The sequence below is a fragment of the Taudactylus pleione genome, unplaced genomic scaffold (assembly GCF_031769625.1).
Source record: "Taudactylus pleione unplaced genomic scaffold, aTauple2 ptg000110l, whole genome shotgun sequence".
In the NCBI taxonomy this organism is placed as follows: domain Eukaryota; kingdom Metazoa; phylum Chordata; class Amphibia; order Anura; family Myobatrachidae; genus Taudactylus; species Taudactylus pleione.
In genome coordinates this window covers 1,094,049-1,106,086 of record NW_028284512.1, presented here as the reverse complement: position 1 = coordinate 1,106,086, position 12,038 = coordinate 1,094,049, and the positions used below count along the sequence as shown (strand labels likewise).

General features: G+C 43.1%; 1 pseudogene; it reads right to left on the bottom strand.

Moving 5' to 3' along the window:
• Positions 1-2,306: 2,306 nt before the first annotated feature.
• On the bottom strand, positions 2,307-3,010 carry LOC148525167 (histo-blood group ABO system transferase pseudogene; annotated as a pseudogene).
• Positions 3,011-12,038: the final 9,028 nt, after the last annotated feature.

Sequence of the window (12,038 nt, the reverse complement as noted above, 5' to 3'; positions counted from 1 at the left end):
TATACACAGAGGGCTATGGCCCACAAAGTCCCAGTGCTTGTTTTTCTTATACACAGAGGGCTATAGCCCACAGAGTCACTGTGCTTGTATTTCTTATACACAGAGGGCTATGGCCCACAGTCACGGTACTTGTATTTCTTATACACAGAAGGCTATGGGCCACAAAGTCACGGTGCTTGTATTTTTTATACACAGAGGGCTATGGCCCACAAAGTCATGGTACTTGTATTTCTAATACACAGAAGGCTATGGGCCACAAACTCACGGTGCTTGTATTTTTTATACACAGAAGGCTATGTCCCACAATGTCACGGTTTTTGTATTTCTTATATACAGAGGGCTATGGCCCACAAAGTCTCGGTGCTTGTATTTTTTATACACTGAGGGCTATGTCCCACAAAGTCACGATGCTTGTATTTCTTATACACAGAGGGCAATGTCCCACAAAGTCACGATGCTTGTATTTCTTATGTACAGATGGCTATGGCCCACAAAGTCACGGTGCTTGTATTTTTTATACACAGAGGGCTATGGCCCACAAAGTCACGATGCTTGTATTTCTTATGCACAGATGGCTATGGCCCACGGAGTCACAGTGCTTGTGTTTTTTATACACAGAGGGCTATGGCCCTCAAAGTCATGGTGCTTGTATACACATTTACACAGTGGGGTACAGTACCAAAAAATAAGTTTTAATTTTTTTTACTTTTTTTTTTACACACAGACACTTCTTGCAGTCAGTGTGCCCTCTTTACACAGTCACAGCCACTTGTGAGTCTCTGGACACAGCCACTTAGCAGAGTATAGTGCAGCATCAGCATGCAGTGTCCCCCCCTATACAGCCACTCAGCCAGCCAGTGATCATCAGCTGCCCCCTTTCAGCCAGGCCACCCAGTTGCAGAGTTGCAAGCAGTCCGGAGCGTGCAGGACAAACTTATGTAGAGTCGAACTCTCGCCTCTCGCGAAAGTTCGGCACTCTTGTGAGATCCAACATCAGAACGCTGACATTGGGCTCGCATTGGGGATCCGAGTCAGCGGGAATGGGTGGACTCGGATCCCTACTGTTCTGAGTGGTTTGGATTCCACAGAATCCGAACCGCTCATCTCTATTTGGAAGTTCGATGGCGGAGTTTACTGCAAACACGGGTCGGAGTGCACCGCAACCAGGTGGCTTACTCACTTGTGACACAGCTTCGGATGGCCTGGAGGTAAAGCTTGGCTCAAGTAGGGGGCAGAGCTTTGGATGATGGTGGTCGGTGTTGTGGGGAGGGGTGCAGCGGGGGCTATTGAGTGGATAATGCAATGCTTCAGTTCAGGTAGCCTGGAGGAAGTGCTAGGTAGTTCTTGCTCACAAGAAAAATATATATTTTTTCATGTTATCACGGTCTGTACTGCAGGGGAACCTATGGGCCTATTTTCATGGGAGGCTTGGAGCTGCAGTTCCACCCGTCCCATTGTTGTATATGTCCATATGTCAGAAGTTCTTGTATGCATCCCCAATGTGTCCAAATATATTCATTAACCTAACTAGGGGTGAGCAGCAGGGGAGGAACTCAGGGCCTGATTCAGACGTGCTCGCTAAGCCGCAGATGCACGCGTTGGGTGATAGTCGCCCGTTTGCATATGTGTCAATACGCGCATGCATGCATCAGTCACTGCAATTGGGAATCGTGCACAGACTGGTCGCTACTATGAGTGACAGATATTGCCGTTTGTGGGTGGTAACAGGGGAAGGTGCTTGTGAACGGAGCAGTGATGATGTGAACGCAGGCATGTCTGTGCGCAAAAACGGAGTTTAACGGGTGTGCATAATTAGCAAAGTTGCGTCATTGTACACATCACTTGGATGTATTTCAGCCTGCCATGATTGCAGTGCTTGCAGTAGTGTATAGTCAACCACAAGCACTGCGTTCGCATCCAATGGTACCCGATGTACCGATGGTTACATACACTTCCTGGAGATGACGTGCGCAAGTGGGCATCTGGTGGGCATCTGCATACACAAAGTGATTGCACACAAAGACATATTGGCCGTGCTTATGCCTTGCCGTGCGATCACCTGCCTTAATGTGTGTGTGCTGGATTTGCATACGCTGGGAGCAAGCGTACGAATCTAGCGTGTGGGTCTGAATCAGGCCATTAGTGTGCAGATAAGTTGGACATGGGGTGTAATATTAGATTGGAATAAAAGGAGAGGGGAACTACAAAAAAATATTTAAATAAATATAATAAAAAAAAAAAAGTATTTTGTTCTAATACGGGAAAATAAATGTACAATTCCTCTTTGCACACAACGTAAATAAACATCATGAATTTGAAGCATTGTTTATCTCTTGGTCATTTATTTCCCATCTGAATCTGACTTCATTATAATTTTTCTCTATACTAAGAAACCTCTTTGTTTTTACAACAGCTGGGGAACCATAATAATTGTTCCAGATATATTCGGGAGAGATGATTTTTGTTGGCTTTTGGGATAAAAAATATTTATTTAAATAGCTCTCATCATGCCAAAGTGCTTCAATGTCCTTCTCTTTGGCAGTAGTTTGTATATTTGGTGACCTCATCTATTAGGCCACCGAAATTTCCTCCAGCGAATAAAAGTCACCAAAATCAAGTGTAATGTAGGCCATGGATTGTGGCCTTCGCTCATAGGACAACTCCCTATTTAATGCCATAAAGAAGCCGGGATGTAAAGCCCCAAAAACGTTAATTAGGCTCTCCACCCCAACATCATCGAGGAAGATCATGTCTATGTCCACGCATACCAAGTAGTCCACCTCATTGATAAACTGCTTCATAGCAAAGTCTCGTATTATCTCCCTCCGGCTCATGGTGACATCCTGCCACCTTTTATAGGCAGGTAGCTCCAGAATGACCAATTGTCTCCTCTCGGCAAGAGGGGGAACTCAAAGGTCTCGTTGGCGTGATTGGTAGACACATAATAATTGACCGTGTGGCCCACCATAAAGAACTTTTCAACCATTTCAATTAATGTTTTTAAAAACATTATGGCCCTCATTCAGAGGCGGTCGGAGGATGCAAGTGGTCGCTCAAAAACTGGCCGGCCGCTTGCATCCTGACCGGCTGCCTCTGTTTCGGTCGTTAGGCTGTGGGTTTACACCCACAGCTCTAACGACCGCTAGGGTGATGGTCGCGATGGTCATAAACCATCGCGACTATCGGGGCTTACGATGAGACCCTAGGGTAGGGTCTCACTTGTCATAAGCCCCGGAGAGCTTCTGGCTCTGTCAGAGCCGGAAGCTCTAGACTGACATCACTAGTGATGTCAGTGGGGCTTCCCCCAAACAGCAGGCGTTCCCATGGGAACGCCTCCGTTTGGGCTGCCACCCCCCTGGCCAGCCTTCCAAATGGGGCGAGCTGTCAATCAACATCGACAGCTCGCCCCCTTTGGAAAGAGACCCGCTACAACTGGCACTGTTGGTCGTAGCAGGTCTCACGCATGCGCACGAAGGATCCGGCTCCCTCGTGCGCATGCGTACTGGACAAACATCGAGGCGGCCGTGCGGTCGTAGACCGTACGGCCGCTTCTGAATGAAGCCCTATGTATCTAAAAAGAGAACAAAAATCAAATGACAACGTATTATAAAACAAGAATGCATAATGTGAGACTTTAGGGCAGAGGTTCCTAACCTCCACCATTACAGTCCATGTTTTAAGGATCTCTATGCTTGAGCACAGGTGACTTAATTAGTACATCAGTCAATTTGATTTAACCATCTGGACTTAAGCATGGATAGCTTTAAAAAACCTGGACTACAGTAGTGGAGTTTTGGGAACAATGCAGTACTGATAGAGAATGTGTAGTAAGGGATATCTTTATATGATAATAAAACAGTGCCAGAAGTAATAGGACAGGGGTAATTTAATGACAAAAAAGTTTGGGGGAGAGGGTAAGGAGTTGTTTTTATGGGCACACAAGAAGAAATTAATGTTAGATAAAATATAACTTTTATTTGATAATACATTATAATTACCCCAATTCAGGGGAAATATACAGTGAAATATAAAGGATTAAAAATTATTTTTTAAAACAAAACAAATATATAATAGGGGAGCAGGTCCACTGATGAATTGTTAGTAATATAAGGTAATACCATATAACTAGATGGAAATAGGAATGTATTGATTAAACATATTAAAGATACTTAGGCAAAAACAGGATAATAGTAAATTATTTTATTATCCCAAGATTCGCCTATTATTGGCTTCTAATTCCTGTCTATGTCAACAGTATAATTTAATTTCTTCCTAAATTGCCCAATCCATTATAGGTGCATATGAAGGAGAGCGGGCAGAAAATCAATCTTTGTCAATGGGGAAACAGATTTATTAGGCGTATGTTATTATTCACACACCTTGGATGTTAATTATGTCAAACATACATCCAAGTATCCCTACATCCACATAATTAATAATGGAGGTTTAATTAACAGCGCTAAGAGATACAAGGAATTAATATTATATCCAATATTTCCCAGTAAAATACACGTGGGTTGAATCTTCGTTCATTAGTAATATTGTAACATATTCAGGAGTGTTGCAAACTTGTTGTTATCGCAGAGTAGTTACTGATAAATGGCCACAGTATCTTTAAGTTCCTGCTACCAGCTGTACTAATAACATAAAGAAAACTTATTGTAGTTTCGGATTCATTTAACCCTATGTATATCATCACGATGTATATACTGCAGCTGCTCAGAAAATTCAGCATTTACTGAGGTATTGATAATAATATCCTAATTAGTATAAAAAATAAATATATATAGAATATTGCTAAATTAATGTAATCTGAGGTAGTCACATGTTTATTGACACCTGTTTATATAGGGATGAATGTGACAATCTTGCCATATTATTATATTCTATATTGATCATATATAGTTTTGCTGGTTTGCAGAGAGTTCATCATTTCATGAAATGCCGTTTGGCTGAATGATTATTTGTTCTAAAACAGTCTCCCCTCTACAGCGTGATTCACAGTGAGAGCCGCTACTATATAACATACTAATGGCAAACTAGTATAGGTAATGATTTGCCCCAACAACAAACATCGTGGACCCGCTAGTGACGCCTGACGCGTGCGTTTCACTGTAAGCAACAGCTTTATCAAGGCTGAACCCCTGGGGTTCATGCGCTGACCGGCCAGGGAACCAGTTGAAACCCTTGATAACGCCATCTCCAGGTGGCATTATTATCACAGGGCTTCCCCCGGCATTTTTTCACATTTTATTATTAGTAACTTTGGCCAGATCACATTTTCTGTTACAATTATGGGAAATGCGATCTGCTTACTAAACGTGATAATTAGGGCTTGGAGTAGAATTTTATGAATTCTACTCCAATTGCCCTTTATTAAATTTAGGTGATACTAAAATAATGTTAAAAGGGTGTGAAAACACCCCTTTTCACTTTATTTTAGTAAAAAATAATGCTAAGCCCTTAGAGCTTAGACACATACACACACAGGCAGGGAGGGTCACACATACAGGCAGGGAGGATCACACATACAGGCAGGGAGGGTCACACATAGACACATATAAGCAGGGAGGGTCATAGACATAACTGGGGTACCTCTCTCACCTTTATGTGGACCTGACAGCTTCTTCCTCCATGTTGATAAACATACGGTAGTGCCTAGATGCCCTTCACGGAAAAGACCCTGACATAATCAGCGACTGTCCCACATCATTCCTTACCATCCACATGGACATAGAGGGGGAATATAATCTTCTGGTAGTGAAAAAACTGTGCCCAAAGAGTGGCGAGCGAAGCAAGCACGCAAGGGGACAAGTTTATTCTTTAGATGGAGTTTATGGGCATGGAACCACTCTTCCGCCCTCACTGCACATCACTTCCAGGTCCTTAGCATGAAGGGGAAATAAGCTCTACCATAAACATACCCCTGATGTCGACATGCTGCTGTAGCCTCACCCTCTGCTGGGGTCAGATGAGCATGTGCTGAGCTCAACCAATCAGGGCTCAGCACAAGCTCCTCTGACCACGGAGAAGGGATGGCCATCGGTGGAGTAGCCATCGATGGTTACAAGCTATTCACTGTATGACCATGGATTGTTTCACCAACCGATGGTCATCCCTGTCTTTTGACTGACTGGCCCATGGGCCAATCAGAACATGGGGGTGGGACTTCACGGGTGCTGGGGATGAAGCTATTCGGTTATTTACATCGATGGAGGGAAACCATCTGGTTCTACTCCATCAATGTAAAAAACATTTGACATGGGCCATAAACCATTGATGATTATGATCATTGATGGTCGATGGCCATCCCTACCACGGAGTCACACAGCAGGAAGGCAGGACTGGAGATGCTGCTGCTCTGTATGCACATTTCCACAGCACCTGGCAGGCTGGACATGGATCCAGCAGGCTGTCAGTCTGACTTCAGGGTGCCCTTTGCCAAATTCGTCGCCCAAAGCTCTCACTTTGGTGGAATCACCCACCCTACGTCCCTGTATGTATGTAAGGTATGTATGTAAGGTAGGTACGTAAGGTAGATAGGCAGGTATGTAAAGTTTCTATGTATCACACTTGCCTACTCTCCCTGATTGTCAGGGAGACTCCCTGAAATAGCAGCAATCTCCCTGTCTCCCTGAAGTGTCTAGCAATCTCCCTGATTGCACATTACCCACATTATGAAGCTGTTGTTCAATTTTGTCCTCAAAATTCTATGCACAATACCCCATAATGACAAGGTGTAAAAAGTTTTTTTGAGATTTTTGCAAATCGCAGCAATTACAGCCTCAAGTCTTTTTGAATATGATGCCACAAGCTTGGCACACCTATCTTTGGGCAGTTTTGCCCATTCCTCTTTGCAGCACCTCTCAAGCTCCATCAGGTTGGATGGGAAGCGTCGATGCACAGCCATTTTCAGATCTCTCCAGAGTTCAAATGAATTCAAGTTTGGGCTCTGGCTGGGCAACTCAAGGACTTTCACAGAGTTGTCCTGAAGCCACTCTTTTGATATCTTGGCTGTGTGCTTACGGTCGTTGTCCTGCTGAAAGATGAACCGTCACCCCAGTCGAAGGTCAAGAGCGCTCTGGAGCAGGTTTTCATCCAGGATGTCTCTGTACATTGCTGCATTCATCTTTCCCTTTATCCTGACTAGTCTCCCAGTTCCTGCCACTGAAAAACATCCCCACAGCATGATGCTGCAACCACCATGCTTCACTGTAGGGATGGTATTAGCCTGGTGATGAGCGGTGCCCGGTTTCCTCCAAACATAATGCCTGGCATTCACTCGAAAGAGTTTAATCTTTGCCTTATAAGACCAGAAAATTTTGTTTCTCATGGTCTGAGAGTCCTTCAGGTGCATTTTGGAAAACTCCAGACGGGCTGCCATGTGCTTTTTACTAAGGAGTGGCTTCCATCTGGCCACTCTACCATACAGGCCAAATTGGTGGATTGCTGCAGAGATGGTTGTCCTTCTGGAAGGTTCTCCTCTCTCCACAGAGGAATTCTGTAGCTCTGACAGAGTGACCATTGGGTTCTTGGTCACCTCCTGAACTATGGCCCTTCTCCCCAGATCACTCAGTTTAGATGGCCGGCCAACTCTAGGAAGAGTCCTGGTGGTTCTGAACTTCTTCCATTTATGGATCATGGAGGTCACTGTGCTCATTGGGACCTTCAAAGCAGCAGATATTTTTCTGTACCCTTCCCCAGATATGTGCCTCGAGACAATCCTGTTTCGGAGGTCTACAAACAATTCCTTGGACTTCATGCTTGGTTTGTGCTCTGACATGCACTGTCAAGTGTGGGACCTTATATAGACAGGTGTATGCCTTTCAAAATCATGTCCAATCAACTGACTTTACCACAGGTGACTCCAATTAAGTTGTAGGAACATCTCAAGGATGATCAGTAGAAACAGGATGCACCTGAGCTCAATTTGGAGCTTCATGGCAAAGGTTATGAATACTTATGTACATGTGATTTTTTTTTGTAATTAAATTTGCAAAAATCTCAAAAAAACTTTTTACACGTCGTCATTATAGGGTACTGCGTGTAGAATTTTGAGCACAGAAATGAACTTATACCATTTTGGAATAAGGATGTAACATAACAAAATGTGGAAAAAGTGAAGCGCTGTAAATACTTTCTGAATGCACTATATATATATATATATATATATATATATATACACACACGCCTCCAGGTGTGGCACTCAGTGGAATTATAAATGAAGAACAGGTACTGCCAATACCGCAACGTTCCGGGCTTTATTAGATCATCTTCAGGCTTCAGACATATAAACATAAATGTGTACAACACATACCTTAAATACCTGCTGCCATTTCTCCAGACACCAGGTCCCATACAGCCCTTTCTGCCCCGCATGTCTGACCTCCGGAATCCTCCAGTCACTCCTCCTAGACAAGCAAGCGTATCGGTAACCATGGAGACCCGGCGGCTGGGGAAAGCAAAGCATAACCATTTTAGTGTACAGTACATTACAAACATCAACAAAACAACATAATAATGTTAAAAGCATTTAAACATATTGGCTATAACTAACTCTGTCCTATAGTTCCAGCAATAAGGTCTAATCAGCTTAAACCTACAAATTCCTATGAAAAATTAGGAGAGGTAGAATACGATACACAGATGCTAAATTCAAAAGCTCTACATTGTATTTTAATACTAACAAGGGCGTGAAGGTATATTACTAGAAGAAAACATTCAAATTGAGCTGATCATTTAATCCCCTTGGTTTCACTGGATCCATTTGGCTTCTAAACGTAGCAATTTTTTATGTCGATCCCCGCGTCTCCCATCATCTGGGACCTGATCAATGACCATATGTCTAAAATTTGACATATTGTATTTAATTTCTGCAAAATGTTTAGCGATGGGTTGTTCTGACCCTTTACCATTAATAGCAGATCTTATTGCTGATCTGTGGAGTGCCATGCGCTCCTTGAAGGTGCGCATGGTCTTCCCCTCATAGCAGAGCCCACAGGGGCATTTCACTAAATATACCGCATAAGCACTCGAGCAGGTAAGTCTGTGTTTAATTTCATACCTGCGTCCATTATAAGGATGATAGAAGCAGGGGTGTATCTTAAATGGGTGCAGGGTGTGCGGGGAACACGGGCCCCTGGGTCCAGGGGGGCCCCGCACCACACACCTTGCACCCATAATATTACTTACCTCTCCAGAGTCCCACAGGGGTCTGGTGCTGTAAAACGACTTGAAAATGGCTGCGGCGACCATTTTCCCATAGTTTGCACATGCGCAGTACAGGGAAAATGGCCACCGCAGACATTTTTCCGGTGACCTGTGCATACACTATAGATTCTGGGCACACTCTAGTGCCCAGAGTCTATAACTCCGGCGCTGACCGCGCACTGCTCAGTGCGCTGCCAGCCGCCGGGTGGAGGGGAGGGGGCCCGTGTCAGAGACTGCACACGGGCCCCCTCCTCTTTAGAAACGCCCCTGGACAGAAGTGTTTTCCTACAGTCATATGGTAGCAGGTAACACAACCTGTACACTTGTAGCAACCATTGTTCCTTTTTTGTTTCAACTCCATATCTCTCATTGCTGCAGTAACATCTGAATGGACTACCCAGTCTCTTATGTTCTTACCACTCTTAAAACACGATCTGATCTTAGTGTGTTTAAGACTGGGAAGTTCTCTATCTTTCTGTATAACAGGCCACATTTCTCTGCTGGTATTAAGAATTTTACTATGTGCCATGGTATAAGTGTGTACCCAGTTTAGAGTGTCAGGCGAGTCTCTCACTATTTTACTGTTAAGGGCTTATGATCTGGAAATTAAATCCAATTTCTTTAGTGCCAACCTCAAGGTTTTTTCTGTATATCCTCTTTGTCTAAATGTATCCATCATTATATCTAAATCCCTACTCAATATCTCAGGATCGCTTGTAATTCTTCTCACCCTGAGGAACTGTGAAAATGGGAGACCTCTGATCGTTGCCTGTGGGTGAAAACTGTCTGCTCGAAAAAGTGTGTTTCTATCTGTAGATTTATAATAGAGACCCGTACAGATTTTGTTGTTCTTGATCGAAATGGTGACTTCCAAAAATGAAATTTCTTCTAAACTAGCTTGATATGTGAATTTTATGGGGTGATCTTGCCTATTAATATTCTCCTATAAATATTTATGTTTTTTTCCATGCTAGCCATATAGGTATTGGCATACAGTATTTGATCCCATGGCACACCCCGTAATTTGTAGAAAATATTGACCATTAAAAAAGAAGTAATTTCTCCTAAGTGACATATCCAAGACTGTTAGGAAAAAATCAATATAAGGACCCTTGTACAAATCATTACTACTCAATAATTCCCTAACAGCCTCCACCCCACCTTCATGAGGGATGTTCGTGTAAAGGCTTGTTATGTCCATTGTGCACAGCCAGGTGTTAGGTAGTAGCTCCCCCAATTCATCTAGGCATAACAAAAGATCTGTGGTGTCTTTAAGGTAAGTAACACCCGACTGTACACAAAGCTACAAGTAATAGTCTAAAAACTTAAATATATTGCTATACAATGAGTCCCTTGCCCAGACTATCAGACGTCCCGGAGTGGCAGTCATACTCTTGTGAATCTTTGGTAGTGAATAGAGTAGTGGTATCCTCAGGTATATATATATATATATATATATATAAATAAAAACAAAATATATACTTTCAAATGGGGTCATTAGTATAACTTCCCTGCATTGGTTATAAGGCACATTAATGCCTATGGCTACATACATTTTCTGTAGAGTATCAGTGTGTTTTCATCAACATGTAGATCTTACTAACTGCTTTGGGGCTCATTTACATTTGGATGTAAACTTAATTTTATGGTACGCCTCTCAGATGTAGCAGTACATGCCCACTTTACAACCGCGCTCATAGGTGCTGCTTTCACAATCTCCCTGACATGCTTTTTCAAAAGTAGGCAAGTATGGTATGTAAGTGTAACCCCTATTTAGGGTTAGCCGAACAAATAGGTGACCTGACTGCATTATATGTCATGTTTATATGAACTGTGTGGTAAAAAACTGAGACATGAGTATTATATATTTATAATTCAGGCTTAATAGTTAATATATATTGCTATAAAAAGGGGTAATTAACCATAGACAGGGACAGTGTGGGTGACATTGTGATGAAATATTGTATGATACATTATTGTACCACAAATGTGAATGAAATATAAGTACTTATATATAATTGGTGATGTGGGTCAGAATCTGCCAGAAGGTACTGGCTGCCTAGAATCGGTTAGAGCCAGTGCTGCAGACTGAGCACAAGGACACCGAGAGGAAAAGGGACAGTTGATGTGAGGTGCCCAAATGTGAGGGAGACGGCATCCTAGAGAGCAGGTGACAGCAAGGGGCTGTTATTCGGGAGGTGGCCGGATTGAGTGATGTGATGTAGACAGAAGGGGAGGATTGGCCATCTTGTCAGAAGTAGGGAGAGGTAAACCCTGTTCCCAATTACATCCACTGGGTGGAACAGAGGGAGGAGACAGAGCTGTCATGGTACTGACTGGGATGAAAAACTGACTAGAAGGATACTGCAATGCCCAGAGAGGTTGGTAAATACTCCCCAGTCACAGCACCATACATCAGATTATGACAGGGGGCTGCATACTCAAATAACCCACTGTAAACACTGCAGACTTTGAACAGTTATATTGAGAAATAAATTCCTCTACGGCTCTCTGCTTCACTGACAAGATATGAAGATTGCTGTAAAATATATATATATATATACTGTATATACATGTGGCTGGTTGTATGCTTTCTGTAGTTCAAAGCACAAGCATCCTGTGACAGGGCAGACATATGAACTTCAATATAAGGCTGGTTATCTGCTGTCAGGACCTTGCTATGAGGATTACTTACAGCATGTTGCCACAGAAGAGGCATGCCTCAGGCAGAGCAGCATAGAAGCAGCAGATAATCCACGACAGCAAAGGATTAAATTACACTGCTAAATTTACCTGGATGCATAGGAATCCCAGTTTTGTGTCATCAC